The 23,140-nt window shown below is 34.7% G+C and overlaps 1 pseudogene; it reads left to right on the top strand.

The window, feature by feature from the left end:
• The first annotated feature begins 4,225 nt into the window (after positions 1–4,225).
• On the top strand, positions 4,226–17,472 carry LOC125833040 (uncharacterized; annotated as a pseudogene).
• The last annotated feature ends 5,668 nt before the right edge of the window (positions 17,473–23,140 follow it).

Raw genomic sequence — 23,140 nt, 5'->3', positions numbered from 1 at the left:
CTTAGGCCTTACAAATCAAGAGGATTATAGGTAGTGGGTCACGTAAGGTCTAGGGTTCATCAAGGTTCTTCCAAAGAAAGGTAAGGCTCAAAGGGTGTTCAAAAGAGTTTCACACGCTCACGGGTAGGCCACAATAGAGGTATATGTCAAATTTGGCTTACAGTTTTCAAAAGTTGCCTAAGATCATTTCAAGAGAACACCTTACTAAATCAATCAGACTAACAAGGTAAATTCTAGGTTTATTCATGCAAGGTTCAAAGTAAGCTCATCACACAAGGCATCGACACTTAAGTCAAACAAGACCACACACTTTCGCTAGTGTGCAACGGTCATGACAATAGAATCATTTCGATAAATGGCTAATCACAACTAGATACAAAGAGTTCACATATTGTCTATGCAACTTTATTTGGTCTCGTCGCAACCGCACGTGGATCATTCGGCGTAATTAGTCGAAATTGCTGATCAACTCGGCTATTCGCCCTTTGGTGTAGTTCATCACCGTCTTGCGCCAACCTTCCGCATCGTCGTGCTCTGTCTCATTGTGCGACATAGTATTGCTTCACTGTACTATTCGGTGATACGCCGACTGCTCCCTTTCTCTGCCAACTTGATATTTTCCTCCAAGGCTCAAGAAACTGGAACAAAAAGCGAGGCAAAACCCTTCAGTGACTCGCCAAGTGGACTCGGCGATCCTCAGGCCTTTGTTTCTTCATTCTTTTTTGCAACGTAGTGTCCATGCTTTCCTTCAAACTTCAAATACCTGAAACGTAAGGGTTTTCATCAGATATTGAGGTAAAATAAGCAATTGAGAACACAATTTCTATCAACATATAACCCCAGATGAGTCCAATTTGTGGACTCATCAACCTATGACATCTGGACTAAACTGAAAAGTTAATGAAATTCTCCGAAAACAAGGAGGCTCACTATATCTAACTCGAACTCCTGAATGTATCAACGAATCTCCTGTTGATGATCCTGAATAGCTATGTCTACATCATGAGAAGATGCAGGCCAAATGGCTCAGTACGTGGAATGTACGAACATATAAGAGAAATTCTAAAGCATAAACATAAGCTTGAACTTTTATAAAAAAAAAAGAAACATACTTACCTTTTCTTAACTTACTCAACCCAAGAATAAGATACTCAACTCAAAGATTAGATACTTCAAAGATTAGATACTCAACTTCAAAGATATGATACTCGACTTGAAATACTCAACTCTGGATACTCAACTCATGAATACTTAATTGAACTCATTTCATTATAAAGAAGTTTAAAACAAGTGGAATATAAAGAAAAGGAAAACTGTTTAAAACATGATGTCATCTCATAATCATAAATTCATAAAAGGCATACCATGCTCCCTCTCAAAGTCTACTTGTGCAATGCATGAATGAAGTCCCATACCCCCATTCATAGTAAGCAAAACCCCTTGACAAACCATGCAATTACTGCTGTGGGAGTTTCTGTAACCGACAACCATCACTTAAGAGCTATAGTGATGATACAACGATCTACCTCACACTGCCAACGCATCCTATACCCGGCCAAAGGTATATGACCTAAACTACTAAATGGATCCACTAGTCTATGCGAAAATGATTCATCTAAAAAGTATGACCCTTTTTTACCTATGATGGCTACATGGTTTATGGAGGATGATAGTTGTATGAACTCTTCCCCATATCGGTGCTCAATACTACTCCTAAAATATACTAGCTCTTTATGTTTTGAAAACATACTCTTTCTATGATTTGAGATTAATGCTCAAAAACGTAGCTCAAAGGCTATCTTGGAAATCAAAGTTTCCTCTCTTGCTTCATTTAGAAAGCGATTACTCTTTTTTGAAAACTAGCCCGAAGGCTCTTTGGAAATCAAGGTTTTCCTTTCTTATTTAAATGTGAAAACATTTTAAATCTCTTTGGGAATACTTAGTCCTCATATACTTTTGACGAAATGAACTTCAAGCTTTAATCTTCACTCAACTTCAAAGCTTAATTCTTAAAACAAAGTCAAAACATTTGTAAAAAACTTCTTAAAATATGGTGCATGCTGAATTATGGACGTGAACGACTCAATGCAAGATTTTCAATAAACATAGATAGAACTCAGTACTTGGAACTCAAGAACTTCAATGATACTACTCACTTCAAGAATGCTCAACTCAGAGGGTTCATGCAGAATTATGAGCATGAAAAATTCAACTCAAAGACTTCATGGGTAACATGTAATAGTCCCATAATTAGAAATATAATCTCAAAGGGGATTAGGAACTCTGTACTAAAGACTTAGAACTTGAAGATACTACTCTTCTAAAAGGTACTCAACTGATGGAGTTCATGTGGAAGTTATGGGCATGAACGACTCGACTCGAGGGTCTACATAATAATATGGAACTCGTGAATACAACTGTTCTCATTCTCATACTTACTTTCTCAGAACCTACTTCAAATCGATAGTTGATCTCAAAGGATTCACAATTGAACTCAAAGCTTAGCTTGAACTCTACTATTAACTCTCTCTTGAATGTGAATTATGAATTCAAGAGTTATGGTTCATGATATGAAGGATCTCGTGATAAAAAATTAGACTCATGAATACATTCTCCTTATTCTCATACTCACTTGCTCGAGTCTTGAAACAAGTTACTAGAAGTTGTAGAAGACTCCACAAAATGGCTCAAAGGGACTTTCTTAGAATGTTCGAACAAATTCTCAAAAATTAACTCTACCTTGAATTTGAATTATGAATTCAAGGTTATGATCATGTTAGGAATGATTTTAGGTGTTTAGAAGTAGCTTAGAGTAGTTAGAATCGCAAAAAAGTGAAGGTACCCTTCGAAAGAACTCAAACGGAGCAACCGATTGCAAACTGGACGGGGCAGGCGACCCTGGGGCTATGGGTGGAATGGAGCACCTTCACCTAAGATTCAAAGCCTACTTTGGGGCGCTCTGGCTGGCGCGACACGCCAGGCCTCAACCCAGAAAATGCGACGAATTTCTTTGCTCGTTTTCTCACCCTAACTCGCCTAGAATCAAACAGTTTCTTCCCCAATCACTTAGAATCAATTACTTCACATAAGTACACTCTAATATACTCAATAAAGCCCGTAAAACACTCACTTTGATCTCAAGAAATCATCAAAAACCCAACACAACAAGATTTAGAATGAATTTCAAGAACACCTATCAAGAACTTAAATCCTTCAACTTTTTGAGAATGAAACTTCGCTGAAAATAATATGTTTGGCATGTGGGTGAACAAACTCAGCACTATGGAAGCTTACATACCTCTTAGGGATTAAACGCATGGCGAAAATCCGCAACAAGACGCAAGAATCTCGACGAACGCTTGATCCTCTCCTTTTTTCTTCTCTTTTCTCTTCTTGAACTCTCAACTAAAATCCTAGGCGTACTTTAGGATTATAAAACTGAACCTAATCAGATTAGACCCCTAAAATATTTCTAAAAATGAATTAAATCTGATTGGGTAAGGAAAAGACCAAAAACCCCTTACTATTTCTGGTTTTGACTTTCTATATCTAGACAACCCAACTTCGAATGGACATATCTCCCTCGTACGAACTCATAACTGAGCAAACCCAGTGGCGTTGGAAAGATACTTCAAAGGTATTTCCTACGGTATCTTGTAGAACATCTAACTCATCATAATATAGGAGTTATGATCATTTCATGTTGGCCTAAAACTCACAACTTAAGCATAACTTGCAAAATTTCAGATTTTGCTATTTCCAATTTAATTCTTTTTGAAACTCAAGATGCTACATCTAGTGACCTTAACACTTAAGAAATTTTTAATTCCTTGGTAAAATCTCACTCACTACGAAGAACGGTTCGAGTCTTAGTTCGAAAAGTTTTCTAGGGTGTTACAATTTAGATATAGATAACCATGTCTACGAAATACCTGACAGTAGAGTAGTTGAAATATTTGTTGAGCACACGGAAGAGGACCAATGGAACTATGATGTAGCTGATTTTGAGGGCAGCCCATTACAAGGCGGAGAAGATTTGATAGATGTGAATGTAATAGAGAAAAGTGATGAGAGTGATGCCACATGTGAAGAATGTGAGTCATTTAATGACTCTGATTATTCCTTGGAAGAAGATGATATGATTTTTGATAAAATCATTGACTCTACTGTAGAATGGGTTGGCCTTAATGGGAGAAACAAAGAAAATTAAGTTAAAGAAAAAAATATGGATGTTGGAGTTGCCTCAAACATGTTGGCTATGTTTCCCAATGACACTCAAGAAAATGATTGTGCTACATCAGATGAGAAATTAATGAGTTTACATGGAGATTCTGATGATGAAAGTCTTAAAAGATTCACTGTTTTTAATCCAACTAGGGATTTGGAGGATCCAAAATTTAAGTTTACACTTAATATGATTTTCAGCAATAGCAAAGATTCAAGTGGGCAGTTGAAGTACATGTCGTGTTCCAAAAAAAAAAGACATCAAGTTTAAGAAGAACGAAAGTACAAGGTCGAGGGCCATTTGGAAGGTGTCGAATTGCAAATGGTTTATATTTGCATCAAAGTCTAATCAAGATGAACCTTTCAAGATCAAGACAATAGGCCCAGGCTATTCTTGTGGCAAACAAAGAGATAACAAGACTATTGACTCTAGATTTTTGGCTTAGAAGTACGTATAAGAATTTAGAAGAAATCCAAGTTGGGGAGTAAAAGAATTCCAAACTCATGTGATGAGGATTCATAATTGTACTATTACTCGAACCCAAGCTTATATGGCAAAGAGGAAGGCATTAGATTTAATTACAGGAACTAAAGAAGAGCAATTTGATATGTTATGGGATTACTGTGTTGAGCTAATGAGGAGTAATCCAGGGACTACATGTATTTTGAAGCTGGATAAAAATCCAAAAACAATGGTTAATGGTAGAAAAAGATTTTTGAGACTATATATGTTTTGCAGCTTGCAAACTGGGCATTTTAGCTGGATGTTGACTAGTAATAGGGGTTGATGGATGTCATTTGAAAAGGCACCAAAAAGGGAGTCAACTATTGACAACAATAGGCATTGATGGAAACGACAACATATATCCTATTGCATTCGAAATTGTAGAAGGTGAACTAAAGGAAACATGGAAGTGGTTTCTAACGCTTCTTGATGAGGACCTAGGAATATCACAAAACCCTTTTGCATGGACTTTCATTTCTGATAAACAAAAAGAGTTTAATTCCAACATTTGATGAGATGATGCCAGATGTTGCACATAGATTTTGTGTGAGATATCTACACAATAATTTCAAAACTGAAGGTTTTGGAGGACAAGCACTAAAGGATATCCTATGGAAAGCTGCTAGGGCAACTACAGAACTTGAATTCTCCAAGTATATGAAAGAGATGGAAAAAATAGATTCAAAAGCTCCATAATGGCTTATTAATAAACCACCAAGTCACTGGTCAAGGACTTTTTTCTCTTATTTTCCAAAATGTGATGTGTTATTAAATAATTTGTGTGAGTCATTGAATAGTGTACTTCTACATGTAAGAGACATGTATATTTGGACAATGATTGAATCAATTAGATCTATATGATGTCCAAACTTCAAAAGAATAGAGCTAAAATGATGAAGTACCGCCATAGAATCTGTCCCAAAATCATGTTGAAGCTAGAAAAAATAAGGCTAAAGCGGCTAAATGTAATGCGGCTAAATCTGATCAATTCCTCTACCACATTGAGACATCTATCTTAGACTATTCTCTGTTGATCTTAAAGAGAAGACATGTTCTTGTAAGAGATGGGACTTAACAGGAATACCTTGTAATCATGCTATTGTAGCTATATGGGTTAAGAAGGATGAGCCTGAAATATATGTTCATGAATGTTATACAGTTGATCAGTACATGAAGAGTTACAGTCCATCCATCCTTCCAATTTTCAGCATTGAGCAATGGCCTAAGATAGGTATTGAACCACCATTGCCACCAATATACAAAGTACAACCAGGGAGACCAAGAAAACTAAGGAAGAGAGGGATTGATGAGAAAACTAAAACAAAGTCAGATTCTGGAAAGCTTACCTTGTTAAAAGCATCAAGAAAAGGCAGAAAAAAGAAGTGTGAATCATATGGAACATTAGGGCGCAATAGTAGAAAGTGCCCTATTCTTATGGGGAGAATCCACTCTGAAGTTCAACAACAACAAATTCATCAACAAGTCGGAAAAGAAGGTCCTACTACATCTAATAATACAACAGAAGTAAGTACTCAAATAAATTGGTTTTTTTCAGTTATTGTTGTCTACTTAATAATGCAACAGAAGTAGTCAAACAAGTCCAGGAATATGATACAATTTTTTTTATTGTAGGGTTCAAGCACCATTATTGAGAGTGCGATATCAATGCAGTCCAATTCTTTTATAGCTGAACAAACTGTAATTACCTTTCTTGTTATCTACTAATGTTGCTTGTATCCGACTTACTATCTGACTTATTTTCTTATATATATTGTAGGTCAATCAACTTAACCAACCAAGGGTACCAAAAGAGCAATTGAGAAGTTTTTCTTTCATTTAAAAAGAAATTGGTGAGCATTCCAGAGAAGTTACAAGACCACTCTTCATCGAGAGAATGGGAACACAATACGTACCAATATCAAAATTACAAGAAGTACTTTCTCAAAGTAGAAAGAGGGTGGGAAGTGATCCACGGGCCAAGAAAAAAAATATTCCTTAAATAAAGAAGTACATACACAAGTTTAGATCTAGTTCTTTCATTATGATTTTGAAGTTATTCATGTTCATGGATGATTTTGTTTTCTTTTTTGAAATTTTATGCAACTTAAATAGTTACTTTTCCATTGTCAGTCTTCATAACAGTTCTTCAATATGACGCGAGAAAGAATTTTTATTGAGTTACACAAGGATAAAATCTATGAAAGACGAGAGAATCAATTATTGAATTCTCATTAGAATTCGAAGTTACTATTTTAAAATTTATGCATCGGCTTTAAGTTCACAAAAGATTAGTTTACATAGTTGCTTTAGTCTATCAATTTAAACATGTATATTTCATTTAAGGATAGTGTATCTTGTAAAATAGTGAAAGGTGCAGCAAGATTAATCATGTTATGTCTAATTAGCTAATTTCCTTTATACATATCTCAATTAACCATTCAGAAATTTGAACCAAATCCTCTTTTCCCGAGTTTGTTTTCTACTTTGAGTTATTTGTTGCTAAGGCAATCACCTCAAATTCAATTAGCGGAAGTTCAATTGGATCTTCTTTCTTTAATTTCCAACCCCAGAAATTCTATTATCAAATATTTGGCAATAACGAACAAGCTTCTTAGCTTAAATATGGTCAGTAAACACAATTTTCAAATACTAAATTCATTCTACAAAGATTATTTTTGTTAAAGAATAAAAAATTTAAGCTCTAATTAAATGACGTACCTTTAAGGAGATTGAGATTCAAATGTAAAGTTTGCTATCATTCACTATGGTTGTGATCAACTAGCTCTTCCAACCATCATCTACATCTATAGTTTTAGGGCAAAGCAACAAAATTTAAACCATTTTAGGGTAAAGCAACATAGACAACAAGGACCCATATTGCCGGCTCCAACTTTCTTGCGACTGACACATGATTTTGTACATCAGTCATTTCATGTGTTATATGGGTCGTTTGATTTATATGAAAAAGCTAACAACTATAGTTGGAAAATTGAAGTGCATTTTACTATTTGCAAAGTTGTTGTACGATCAAAAGCCATGACTTCTTATATTTCTAAGAGCCCAAGCAAGTAAGGTTGCCACTTGTTTTCTCCTTGTTCGAAAAGTGAAGCAGAAATGATTAAGAGTGTATTTATCTTTATACAAACATTCTGGTTTCTGATCTTAGTTGCCAGAGAAAGTTATCCAAATGCTCGAAGTTGTCCTAAGGAGATACCTTTGGACTGGGAAGGTAGAAATGTCACGGAAATCACTGTTAGCATGGGAAAATTTTTGCTAATCCAAAGACGACAGGTGAATTTAATGTCACTGATATTGTAACATGAAATCGAGCTTTCATATGCAAACTATTGTGGAACTTCTATAGAAAGGAGAATAGACTCTAGACACACTGCTACTACGATAAGCAAGGATCCATCAAGGAGGTTAGGCCCTATGTAAGTTGGACATCAAGGAAGCTTTTGATAATGTGCATTGGGATTTCCTCGTAAGCATACTCAAGTTAAAGGGCCATCAAACAATCATATTATCATATGATATGATTCCTCTCTGCAAAATGGAAATGGAATGAAGATATTTTCATGGAGGGGTCTTTGGCTTGGCCATTCAACGTTAATGGAGTAGCACCCCATTCTTTTCAGCATTGCACAAAACTAGGATGCTACTGTCTCTGACTCTTGGAATGGACATGGCTGAAATTTTAATTTTAGGCGTTGTATCAATGACTTGAACTGAGCAGTGTGTTTTCTCAAGGACTTAACGTTTATCCCTAGATTTGGTCCTGTAGCTTTTCCCGTCCCCCCTTTGTCGGGCGTGCTTGTGTAGAGGGTGCGCCACCTGAAATCGGGCTTGAAGCTCTCACCTTACCAACAAGCCGAGAGCTGATGGTTGTTGGTATTGACGTAAGCATGAAGAGTAGGATAGTGTTGAGAAGCAACCTACTTGGTGCTAGACCAAGGCAGTATAGTTGAGGTTCTTGCTCATACTTGCAAACATCTTTCCTTGATAATAAAATTTCCATTTATCAAAAAAAATAATCACACTACCAAATCAATTTTACTTACCTTAAACTTAAGCTACCATGTACAATTTTTTTGTAAGCAAAAGTTTCATATATCAAATAAGATAAAACATTTATCATAAAGCTTAATCGTAAATTCAGATAAAAACAACATAATTCAAGAAACAAAACGGCTGGACCGAAGCTTGCAAGAAAAAAGATCGAAGAGGGATGGAAAAAAATACCTCTAGCTCAAACTGAAAAATAGAGAAGAAAACTCAAAACTTGATAAAATCTGAGCAAAATTCCTTCCGATATGAGCTCTGCCTTGAATTTTCTCCTAAAATTTCATCAACAATTTGTTGAGTTCAGCCATTCTAAAGCTTAAGAAAGAAACGGGAGAGAGAAAGAGATATCATTTTAAGAAATGGGTTTTACTTTGAATCTTCACTTTCCCAAATGAATGACATTACTTTGGGAAGTGCAATTCACTGTGAAATGAGTTATTTCACGTGAACTCTAACAAAAAATATTATTATTTATATATATGATTATTGTAATACCAAAATTACCCCTGACAGCAGTAAGTGATCTATTTAAATTGATATTCACTGTTAGTAGGACTGAAATCACTTACTTTAATTAATTAAAGGTTAAGTATGATTAGTGAGATATCATAGGTACCAAAATCAAAATAAGACAATAACACAGGGACGAAAACAATTATTTTCTCTAAGATAAATCACATCACATATGTATTTAAGAGTTAGATTACTAGTCATAAATGTACTTTTTAATAATTCTATAAAATAACAGTTTAATTACAAGTTTGAACAATTAGGATATTTTTATATTAAATTTAAGTATTTTTATGGTAGTTACCAATTTAAGGAGAAAAAAAGGGAGCCATTTTCTTTTCTTTTTTATTTAAATAACTGATAATTATACAATTATGTTACCACATTCTAGGGATTGAGGATAATATTTTCAGAAAGGAAAAAAATCTCCCCAAATATCTCTCCACTTTCTTCCCGAAATGATTCTATCACTATCATACACATCTCTATCTCTCAACTGTTGTTTTGCTCAACTCTCAACATTCTTTATCCAGCAAACAACATCTATGAATACAAAGGTATGTTCTTTAAAAATCCATCGATCAGCTTCACTATCCATTTTTCTTGTCATGTTCATCATGATCTTAGCACTAGTTTACAACCACTTCATCATCATATTTGCTCGTAGAGTAATCAAAACAGAGACGAACATCTCTCACCTCTAACACATTGATGTCAATGTGTTCCTCCTCATTGTGGCAGTGACGAGATCTCTGGCAGTGACCATCACAACTTTTATTGAAATCAAACATAAAAGAAATGCAACATAAGAGATCGAAGAATGTTGTGAAGGAGAAACTTCACAAGTCATTATGCATACAATGATTATGATGCAGTGTGTATGTGACGATTTTGATTCTATTGGTTATATTTTTTGTTTATCAAATGGTAAGTAACTCTAGGTATCACCTTGCAATAATATTAGTGTCTGGAAAGTGTATAAAAATTGAAATCAATTAGTACGTTTAGTTTAGTATGTAAACATTTTATTGTATGAAATATGTATGAAATTTGATATCCAAGAAATAGGTATGAAATTTGATACCTCAACAAATTTTATGGAATATGACTCTTTATTGATGTTTAGAAGTGTATATAAATGATATCAATTAGTTTAGTTTAGTTTAGTATGTATAAACATTTTACAGTATAGGTATAAAAAGTGTTAAATTTGAATATATATTAATGTGTATTAAATTTATTATTATTGAAAGTAAATAAAAGTTTCTTTTATTTTTTCTACATTAAAGATAGTGTTATCCTTTGTATAGTTATTACTCTAATTTATTTATAATAATTACCACGATAATATTATAATAATAGATTGAGAGAGAACAACTTTTTAACTTTTCATATCAACGTTTATATTTTCAACTTTTTTATCAGTATGAAAATTTATTTTTAGCAATTTTTCTGAATAAGTAATATCGAAGTCGTATTTTAATTTGTGTTTCTCTCTTTTATTATATTATTTATTAAAACATTTATCAAATAGTGAAATTAATTATTTTAAAATATATTTAAGTTTTTCTTATAACCGCGCGAAGCGCGGACAAGTACACTAGTTAATATTATAAGATTAAAGGGAGTTGTGAAACATTTTACAAATCTATATATATATATATATATATATAAATCTGAATCTAAAACCGCTTATGTGGCACCCTCCAATGGCCAGCATTTGCAATTATCTATTTTCTCCTTTTTTTTTTAATTATTTCTGATTTTTTTTTGCTTTAAGTTTTTATTGAATATTAATTAAAGCATAGTATTTAATTCTTTCATTATTAAAACACAAACATAAAAGCTGTAGTATTGCATTAGTGCCGTATTAGTATCACTATGCATTGGCGTTGCACGTTTTTTGCAGAAAAATTGATCTCTTCTCCTTCCCCATAATTAACATTTATTAATAGGTATTAATATTAATGTTACAATAGTAAGCATTAGTGTTGCACGTTTTTTGCCCAGAAAATTCGTTGCAATAATCTCCTTCTCCTACCCAATAAATAATATTTATTATAGGTGTTAAATATGGCACCTTTTCAAATTCTGACACTCAATAAAATGATATAAATAATTTAGGAACAAAGCTCCAAAGCTTCCCCACTATGGTAGATGAAAAACTCATGATGCTAGATTTCATTAGGTAATATTAATTATTATTTTTATTGGATAATTGTAATGACAAATTTTCTTATATAAATCGAAGAAACATGATTTACTTATTCTTGGTTATACATGGTTTTAGGTGATCTTATGATCTCTTCTCAAGTTTTGCTTATGCATGTTTATTATTATGATTTCTATTGTTGCACTGACAATTTCTAATTTTTTATCCTTGTTTTATATCATTTTATCATAATAATTATATATCTTTTCTTTAATTATTTATAATCATTTTTTCTATACGCAGGTTTGTTCAATCAATTACAGAAAGTGAAAAGAAACGTGTGTCAACTGACTACAACAACTATTCAAAGTATAAACGAGATATTAAACCAAGGTTTATCACTACATGAATGAGATTTGGTATATCAAACTATTTATTATGAGTATCTCAAATATATCTTTTTGATTATGATTGTAAATATTATTATATTTAAATATCTAGAAGGTTCAATTTTACTTAATAAACATCATGTATGTGTTTCGTTTTTTTAAAAATTTATTGATTTATTTTCTTTTTTGTTCATTATTTTATGTAAAATATTTTTTTTTCTTTGTGTGTTTTCGTAGGTGGTTACGAAAATGATAAATTGTTCATGAATAAGAAACTATGAATGCCGAAAGGAAATTTTCTCGCCATATACACTTTAGTTGATTATTGCTTTCATTGATATATTTCTAACCATTTAAATAACATAAGGCATGCTTAATCTTAGTTTTAAAAAATAATGCCAATAAAATTATATTTTCTTCTGGACAAACTTTATTGGTTGAGAAATGAAATCAAACTTAATTTTGACATATTTAAAGTTTCAAAATTTAGTTCCAACTAAAAAAAAAAGAGTGAATTGTGTTTTTCAAATTAGAATAATCTCATTTTAGTAAGTGTTGAATTTGTATTTTACATGAGTAATTTGAATGTAAGTTATTATAAATAGTTTAACAAATCAAAAACTTAAGTTGAATTATCATCACAATTTTTTAATTTATCAAAATATATGGGAGCTTGTAATTTAAAATCTATATCTATATATATTTATATAAAGTTGGACATAAACAAGGTGATGTTACAACTCTATAATCAACAACCATATTTTTTTATTTTTTTTTAACCATTCTCCTATTTTCTTAATCTATTTTTGTTATTAAAATAAAAAAATAATAATCAAAGGTCACTAATTAAAATATTTCTCCTCAATATGCGTTACTCATTTTTTTCCAATTACTCATTGTTAAGTACCACTTATTGTACTTAAGTCTCTTTAATTTGTTAGTGCATATCATTTTAATTTAAAAGTCTAACTTTGACTAAATAATTTGTCAATTAATTAGGAGAAGACAGTTATTACAGAAGACAAGGAAAGATAAAAAATGTTAGTTTCGAATAGGTGATGAAAATATTAAAGTAGAAAGAAGCAAATTTTCTTTTTGATTATTTAAAAATAGAGCACAATATTTAACTAGCAACGAGAACTAGAGAAACAAGAAAATAATTCAATAAAATAAATAATTCAACATAGGAATGATTGAAGGAAGTAACTAAACAAAAAGAGGAAGTAGGATTAGGAGATAATATCTCAAATGGTCGCTCAATTATGAATAACTTTCTCAAAAATTCACTCAACTATGAGTAGTTTTCTCAGAAAGTCGCTCAACTTTGTTTTATAACACAAAAGTCACTCAACTATGTGTAGTTATCTTAGAAAGTCACTCAACTATGAATAGTTATCTTAGAAAGTCAATCAACTATTGGTATTCTACATAAAACGTCACCCAACTAATTTAAAGAATTTTTTCATTAATTTTTGTTGACTTGAAAATTTCATTTTAAGCTAAATTTTTAAGAAATAAAAAGATCTTCATTATAATCTTTTTATTGACGTGTCCCACTAAAATTAAGTAATATGTAATATAACAAAATTTATAACTATAGTTAGTAAAACAAACTTATATCTACAGTACCAATATAAATTATAAATACAAAAACACACAACTCAGTTACGCATTTTATATAAAAAGATTTAGCTTATAATTGAGTAATCAGTTAATTATATATGTCAACGTTTGAACAATAGTTAGACAATAACAAAGATTCCAATGTTTCTAATTATATGAGAAAAATTAGAGTAGCAAATTATGTCGTCATATTTGAGTGATTGCTTTAAATATTTTTTTAAATGCATATAAAATGAAGTGATCTTGATAAATATATATTTCTATATAATTTTAGTGGGGTGCATCAATAAAATGATTACAATTGACACTTTTTTTATTTTTTAAAAATTTAGTATAAAATAAAAATTTCATGTCAACAAAATTTTATGAAAAAATTATTTAGATTGGTAAAGTGATTTTTCAAGAAAAATATTCATGATTGAGTGACTTTCTAAGATCGATAACTACACATAAGTGAGTGACTTTTGAATTTATAAATAATTTTTATGACCGCGCGAAGCGCGGAAATGTTCACTAGTGTTCTATATAAATTCAAAAAGTTTCAAAAACATTCTTTAATGTTTTAAATTCGGTTAAAATTATACTAGAAAAATGAACTAGAATAGACTCAGTAATAAATAATCTAATATTAAGTACAAACATAAACATAAAATTTAATATATATATATACAGTTTTGTATTTGTAGAAATAGAGAATGGGAACGCGTAGTTTATCTCTCTTTCTAACTTCCGATCAAAGTTTCTCTAAAAAAAAATAAACTAAAAAAGGATGATAATTATTTTCAACTTAAGTAGGCTTATTAAATGTCATCTTCCACTATATTTTTTAAACTGCAATATTATCTTTTCTCCTTAATATTTATTTTAGTCAATTTCCTAGAGACTTTACCTTTTTTTTTCCATCCATTATTTTATATAATAAGTTATAGAATATACTAACTTGTTTTTAGAGTATTCATTTGGTACTTGTATAATTAAATAAAATATTTAGGATAATTACCAAACTTCCATTTTGATTGAAAGTAGAAAGAAAAATTATATCAGTTTCTCATTTTTACCAAAATTTATATATCTTTCAATATAATTAAGTTTGAATTTTTTTGGTCTTAGAAAGCTTCCGTTATTGTTGCAAAACTATATACATTTATAAATAAAAAAAAGGAGTTGGGACAAATATACACTTAAAAAATATTTTTAAAATAACCACTCATTTTATTAACACAAATATCATCTGCACGAACAATGAGAAATAGCAAGTGTATGATATTTACATTGTATCAATTTAATGGAATACTCAAGGTAATTCAGAATGGTTACCTTCCACCAATTAAACTTGTTATAGCTTGTAGGAATCTGGACCTTTGTTCTTGCTTCTGCATTCGTCACCCCATTTCTTCGATTCTTCTCTACTTGAAAAACAAATAAATTATAATCTAAAAAATATAATAAAAAAGATAAATTCCTTTCTGATACCTATAGTTCATTACCTCTTTTTTTTTGGTTAATTTTTTAGATTCTGGGATGGACCATTTTATTATCATAATAAAAAAGATGACAAAAGAGACCATAGCCCATTCTATGCAAAAGGCGGACTCAGACTCGGACAAAAGGTTTCCTAATTTTAAAATATCTTCTCTTTTGTCCAAGCGTTTGTTGTACTCCTCACTCTTCCTCTTCGTCGCTTGTGAGCAATGTTTCCTCTGAGCTGGGGTCGGCAGTTTCTCCTGATCCTTCTTTAAGTGATCTTCCAGCTCCATCCTTGGTTATTGATGCTTGAGCTCTATCAGCTTCACTTGTGTCTGGTCAGCTCTTTTCTTTGGGCTTCCTCTTCTCTCTTAATTTCTAGATCTAAGGCTTTGTTCCCCTTTTCAGGTGGTCGGGGTTTATCCCCAAGGGACTGAAGTAGTATGATGCAGTCAGCCTCTTGCTTCCCATGGTGGCGCGTTGATATACCGTGAGATTACGATATTTTTGATACATTTCACTAAGAGTTTGTGTGTGGCTTGAGCTATTTTGTTATTAGATATAATATTTTTATGTAATCTTTTGTAGGAAATTTGTTCGGTAGCGGGTGACTAAAGATGGATTGAAAAGAGCAGCGGAAGCTACTGACGAGGCCAACGACGGACTGTAGGTCCAACGACAGTCCGTAGGTGGTGAAGCTTAGGTGAAGTTCAGGGAATTCTGACCAAGTGTAGAATCACGAGAGCTAATGACGGATCGTAGGTCGAGCGACGGTCCATCCTGCACATCCGTCGATGAGATCAAAGATTTTGAAGTTCCAGTACCTGAACCACGGAGGCGACCCATGGTCCATAGTTCATGATCGTTAGTCAAATCCGCTTCAGACCTAGTTTTCTGTATTTTCGTTTCCTAGTTGGTTTAGGATTTTAGCACTATAAATAGTAGTTGTTATTTTCGTTTTTGAGGGTTAGACAATTATTGTAGACTTCTGTTTTTGGTCTTTTGGAATTATTTTAAAAAACACTTAGCAATCTAATTTTCGGAAGTTGGTTTATGCAATTACACTTAGAATTTCAATTCAAGATTTCGGTTTTCATCTATTCTAATTGTAAGTTCATGATTTCTTTTAACCTAATTATAAGTTGTGAACTCTCAAGCATGAGTAGTTAAATCCACAACTAGGGTTGTGGGGACCATGAGAAATTAACAATGTATGATTAATAATTAAGTAATTTTTGAATAGTGTTTATGCATGTATTGTTAATCCTTTCGTTTAGAAGTCTTCTTAACGGTGACCAACGTTACAACTCACCTCGTTCCTACTTGCCTTACAAAGGGGGTAATAAATGAGAAAAGGATTAAACAACAGAGATTTAGTTAAGGATTTGCTTCTATCTAATAGTCTAACTTTAATCAATTGAAGTGAGGGTGAAAACCCAACTAAATTGACACGATGACTAATCTGGGGTGAAGGTAAGGGTTAGTAAAGCACACATTCGTAGATTTACCAAGTCGCGAGTGAAAGTTACTACTGAGATTACCAATCATGTAGGAATACATAAGCCTTGCATGTCAAACACTAGGATACGATTACTATTATTAGGATTACTGCGTTAAGAGCTTGTGGGGAACACATATACCCTAGTTCCCATTTTATATTGATATCTCAAATTGTGAATTTTGTTTACTTGTTATTTAATCATTCCAATCAATAATCTGTTACTTATTTACAACATCACCCCTGTTTACTTTTCTTGGATATAGTTTGACTAAATAGAGATAATTGTGAGTTAAGTTTAAGTCTGAACCATATTCCTCGTGGGATCGACCCCAACCTACAAGTTGAGTTCTTTATTTGGAAACAACCGCTTATACTTATTTAGGAAGGTGTAATTTGGGCGTCCGATTGTATCAATGAGGAGAATCCCTCCTCCACCACCCTTATAGTTGCCCCACAGTCTGAGGAGGGGGTCCAGCATGCTGAGGAATCACAGTCCAGCTCTAGTTCCATCTTTACACTAGCCTCTGCTTCCGATGCCACTAGCTCTAGAGAGGCTCATGACCCGATGGGCATGACCATGTACCTCATTCTACTTACCACCAAGTCGAACAAATGATGTGTCAAGGGCCAGTATCAAATATACTATGATGGGGCGAACTAGAACGAGAATCAGCGGCAGACTCGGACCATTACTGAAGAGCGTCGGGTACTTAGAGGGAGCATTCACACTGTGCCCACGATTGGGGAGCTTTTGAAGAAGCACCGGTGTGAGTGGATGGGACGGAGTTCGGGAAAGTTTAGTGAGGAGATGACCCAAGAGTTCTACGCCTCCTACGCCACCACTGTCCGTAATGCCATCCCCAAGAAGACCAAGGCAGTAGCTCAGCCCCCACTTCAGGCTACTTTAGTGCAGAATTTTTCCGTTGATATCTCCGAGACTACTAACCGCCGGTTAATTTATGGGTTAGACCATACTTTGCCCATTAATATAGTGGAGTATGATTATATGATGGGAATGGTTCAGAGTGGGGTATTTTAGAGGGATGCCGATCAGATGGAGAGTTTACTCCGTTAGATGGCTCGTCACATTGCTGATGAGGGTGAGCACATCGAGTGGGTGTGCAATACTACTTTTCCTATCAGAAAGGCAACTTTGAGCTTCACTGTGAAGTTCTTTTGGACCATTATGTGTACCAGACTGTCCGCTACTCAGGCGGACAACGTGGTTACTTGGGATAGGGCCGTGATGTTGGCAGCACTTGTGGCAGGACTTGAGCTTGGTTTCGCCCGAATTTTAATCGCTATGATTCATGAGAGGGCCTTCAAGACCACCACTACTTTGGCCTTTCCGTGTCTCATATTTCATCTGTGCAGAGCTGTTGAGGTACCTATTTGGTACTTTGACAAAGGCGACAAAGACAATGTACATTTGACTTATTAGAGATAATGCCAACCTGGTTGCATCATGGAAGGATCCACAAGTTGACCTACCTCTCTGAGGTGCTGATCTTGCCGATGATGCAGCCATACCTCTCACTACTACATATGCACATGTTTTCCCTTCTACTGCCACTAGTCAGTGAAACGACCCCAAAAATGCCCGAAAATGTGCTTCGGAAACACCTATAATTGTAATTTCCATATATCTCAAAATCCGTGCATGATTTCGGAAATTCGACTTCATATTCTTATTCAGGGGGTCAAATTGAGTGGGAAATGGGTCTAACCCGAATTTTAGAGCAACCGTATCAAAATTCGAAAATCGCAAAAAATGCGATTTGGAGGGTCAACTTTAAAGGGGCATATCTCTTAGCACACAAGGAACTGGAAGGACCACCACCTATTAAATTAAAGCCCTTTGAGTTAGCTTTCCAATGCAATTGGTTTTACCTCATTCCGAGTTAGGATGAAGGAGTTATGATCATTTTCGTAAAACCTGTCCGGGCAGAATTGCAATTTCCAGAGAGCTAAGTTACTGTAGCGGGCTGGGGACGTTTTTCTTTTATAAAAAAAGGATATGTCCCATACTTAGTTATATTTCTTTCTAGCTTCAAAACACTCAAAAACAATCTCTAAGCCCTCTTCAAAATTTCACCAAGATCTTCAACCAAATTCAAAGATCTCAAGCTCTAATTCCGGATTCAAGACTCAATCTCAAGCTTCAATTCTCCATTCCAATCTTCATCAAGGATTCTCCAAAGTTGAGGTATGTGGGTTGATTGTGGAAACCTTCCTTTCCACAAGTCCAACCATTTATCCTCTATTTTACTTCAAGTTTATGGGTCCTTATGATCATTTATGAACTCTTGAATTATGGAATTACTATTACACATTCTATTATGGTCTATTTTTGCATATTATCATGAAATTGAATTATTATGTGATGTTTATGGTTTTCATGCTTCCATGATCAAATTATGAAAGTTGATATATATATGTATGTTGTTGGTGGGCTGATTTATATGTATTTCGGAATTGGTTGGACTTAGTACTCTTGAAAGACATAATTTTATCTACATGAACAATAGCCCACCATGTGTTTGATAAAATGCCATTGATAGAATTCTTAGGAAATAGAATGTCCAATGTACGTCCTATGAGTCGGATGGTCATATAATCATTGAAATGATGATGAAATGGATACATGTATATGATTTTCTCTATATAAGTGTTGTGAATCGACCAAGCCTAGCTCGGGGGGTTGTAGGCCCGGGTAACCGTATCAAGGGGTTGGTACCTTGGTTGCCTAGTACGGGGGGTAGTAGGCCCGTATAACCACATCGAGGGGTTTTTACCTTGGTCCCTAGCTCGGGGGTGGTAGGCCCGGGTAACCACATTGAGGGGTTTGTACCTCTTTCGCCTCTCCAAGGGGGTGGTAGGCCTTGGAAAATACTATATTGATGGTCACTCACCACACATGTACTACGTCCCACTAAATATGATTTTTATGTAAGCATCATTATACATATCATTTCTTTAATATGGTATCTGTCGGGTATGATTATGCATTTTTCCTATGATGTCCATCTATTGTAGAATTGCATTTCATCCCATATACTTAGTACATTCAAACGTACTAACACATACTCTATGCCTACATGATGTCACCATGTAGGGACCGGGGCACCGCTTGACCATCCTCCTCCGCGTGGCTAATACGATTTCCTATCAAGGTTATTGGTGAGTCCTCCATTCCGAGGACGTTGCTCATGATCTTTTGCTATGTATAAGACTTTTCTTTTTAGTTATGTTTTGACTATGAGGGTGAGCCCGGTAGTTTGTCTTGGCCCCCGCTAAGTACTCATGTTTAGAGGTGGTGTTGGACAAGTTGTGTATTATGCTTGAGCTTGACTCATCTATGGTATTTATGTATCATTTCTTCTTTTTTTCTCTTGCTCCCTTAGTCCCGATTTCCCCCTTTGATTATGCTTATTGCTTATGGTCATTTTAATTGCTTCCGCGACCAAGGATGTGTAATGATACGCTATGAGGCTTGTTTGGGGTTCCTTCGGGTTCCCCATTCGCCGGTCACGTCTAGGCCCTAGGCTTGGGTCGTGACAGTCAGGCTGCAAACTCATCTTGAGCCACTCCCTCTTCAGGGTCCACTGTCGTTCCTTTGGCTTGAGTCCAGAAGTTGGAGACCCAGATGGCTACTCTGGTGCAGCACATGAGGCCCTAGATGCAGCGATCTGTGGAGAAGTCTAAGGCTAGGATGGAGCGTATGATGAATGCGAAGATTCAGGCGGTCAACAAGCGCCTAGATGCATTTGAGCTGCGAGTGTTGGAGAGGCCGAAACCTACCATTGACATCACCACTTTCCAGACCGAGTTGGCAAGCCTCCGTGCTGATGTTACTAGCCTTCTAGACCCTGTTAAGACTGTACCAGAGGCTCCACCTGTGGTTGAGGAAGATGAGGTCGTGATGACTGCCCTTTTTGGCAACACTATACCACCACCCAACCCCTCTCGCGTGACTGGGAAGCGCCACCGTTCTTTTGTGCATGCATCCAATGTTAGGGAGACTCACCGAGCTAAGAAGAAGGAGAGGCACGAGCTTGAGGCTACCCAACGACAATCTTTGTTTGAGGAGGAGATGCACCAGAAGAGAGCCCGTGAGATGGAGTTTGTTGGTCCACCGGGTTCGAGGAGCACTACTGATGGTGTTCCTATTTTTGATGAGGGTGCTACTGATGGCGTACCTGTTGCTAATCGAGCGGGTTTTGGGAAATCGAACCCACCCACTTCTTGATGGATCTTCGGCGCATATGTGCCATAGGTTTGCTTCACCCTATGCTTTATTTTTCTTTTATTTGTGCATTGAGGGCAATTGCACCATATTTCGTTAGGGGTGGCGTAAATGGGTTGTGAGTGATAGGGTGTAGTCTGAGTAACCCAACTCATAATCCTCCCTTGGGGTTTTCTTGCCTGTGTTCTTTTACCTCAAGGGACTAATTTTACTTTTCTGTTGAACCGATATGTTTTAGTATTGTATGTGTAGAAGTAAGTAGAAGAATGAAATAATGATGGCATAAGAGCATGATATTGATACATGTCCAAAATTTTGAAATGTGCTAGATCTATAGGTTTAATAAGTTGAATGTGTTGGATCTTCATGTGACATGATAAGGAACCGGTATGACAACATGACTTAAGCTAAAACTTGAACTGGTAACTCAATAATACAGTATTTAAACAATGTGCCAAGTGTGTGTGAGTAGATTCTGTATATTTATACTGTATGTGCCAATCTAGAACTTTCCCCGTTGGTCCTGTAAAGATAATCTAGGCTAGGAATTGGAAAATGATCATAGGCCCTTGTTCTAACAGGTCAACTTAAGCCTAAAAAGATCCAACCGAAAGAAATTAATGCTCCCTTCGATTCAAATATTTGAGCCTAACGAATACTAGTTCTTTCAAAACATAGAACTCACCTTCCCTAAAAGATTATTTTGGCCTTGGTCCCTCCTTGGACATGTGCACCTTAACTTATGCCAAAAGCCTAAGTTGAGGGTGACTAATTCAAAAGTTATCTTTATCTTGGCCCTGATCCGACATCAGATATTGTGCACCTCAACTCATGCAAATTATATAAGTTGAGGGTGGCTACGAAAAAGGAAACCAAAAGAAAAGGGTATGAAAAGAGTTGTGTGTAGAAGAAAGAAAAAGATAGAAAACGATGTGACTGAAGTCAAAAGAAACAAAAAGAATGATAATGATGATGAGAAACAAAGAAAGAAGAAGTAAAAGAAAAAGACAAAGTGAAAGTGAAAAAGAAGAGCGATAAAGTCAAAGTCACATCTGTGTTGAAGAGAGTCCAGGAAAAGAGTAGAAAATAAAAATATGTCAAGAATTGGTTGAGAAAAGAGGTAAAAATCCAATGTAATGTCAAGGAGGGAAGAAAAGTCACTAAAAGTACCCAAATGTACCCTACTTGACCCTCAGCCTATGTTATAAGCTAATAAAATCCTATAGTGATCCTAGTGAGTAGTCTGGAGAGTCTATGAAGTGAAAATAAGGGTAAGCCTATGGTATTGAGCACTAACTGTGTTTAAATTCACTTATGAGCGTGAGTGTTGACTGTATCCTTAAACTTAAAAAAATCAGATTTGTTGTGAGAAAAAGGATTTCTTTGAAGTGAGGGCACTAGTTACATTGTTGGAGAGTTGGTACCTTGGTGATTGTTAAAAAGTGTATGTTGTGATGTCTATTGGTCTTTCTATGTCATGTTTTGATCCACATGAGTTAGCTTGTTGAGTCTAGATAAATTTTTTTGCACTAAGTGATGGAATTGATTGAGAAATCCATATGATTGCTTGAGTTTGTATGTGTGCTTCTACATAAGTGTCGTTTAGAGTTTTAGTGTGTCGCTTGATGACAACCAACAAGTTTAAGTTGAGGGTGTTGATATACCGTGAGTTTACAGTATTTTTGATGCATTTTACTTAGAGTTTGTGTGTGTCTTGAGCTATTTTGTTATTACATATAATGTTTTTATGTAATCTTTTGTAGGAAATTGGTTCGGTAGCAGGTGACTGAAGATGTATTGAAAAGAGAAGAAGAAGCTATTGATGAGGCCAACGACGGACCATAGGTACAACGATGGCCTGTAGGTGGTGAAGCCTAGGTGAATTTTAGGGAATTCTGACCAAGTGTGGAATCACGAGAGCCAATGACGGACCGTAGGTCGAGTGACGACCCGTCCTGCACATCCGTCGATGAGATCAGAGATTTTGAATATCCAGTACCTGAAGCACGGAGGCAACCCATGTTCCGTAGGTCATGATCGTCAGTCAAATACGCATCAGACCCAGTTTTCTGTCTTTTCGTTTCCTAGTTGGTTTAGGATTTTAGCACTATAAATATTAGTTGTTATTTTCGTTTTTGAGTGTTAGACAATTATTGTAGACTTTTGTTTTGGTCTTTTCGAATTATTTTGCAAACACTTAGCAATTTAATTTTCGGAAGTTGGTTTATGCAATTACACTTAGAATTTCAATTCAAGATTTCAGTTTTCATCTATTGTAATTGTAAGTTCATGATTTCTTTTAACCTAATTATAAATTGTGAACTCTCAGGCATGAGTAGCTAAATCCATAACTAGGGTTGTGGGAACCATGAGCAGTTAACAATGTATGAATAATAATTAAGTAATTCTTGAATAGTGTTTATGTAGGTGTTGTTAATCCTTTCGTTTAGAAGTCTTTTTA

Source organism: Solanum verrucosum, unplaced genomic scaffold, assembly GCF_900185275.1.
Source record: "Solanum verrucosum unplaced genomic scaffold, falcon-dt-bn FXZP01000703.1, whole genome shotgun sequence".
Classification (NCBI taxonomy): Eukaryota; Viridiplantae; Streptophyta; class Magnoliopsida; order Solanales; family Solanaceae; genus Solanum; species Solanum verrucosum.
The sequence above is the reverse complement of the archived record's forward strand: the minus strand, read 5'-3'. Positions and strand labels throughout refer to the sequence as shown.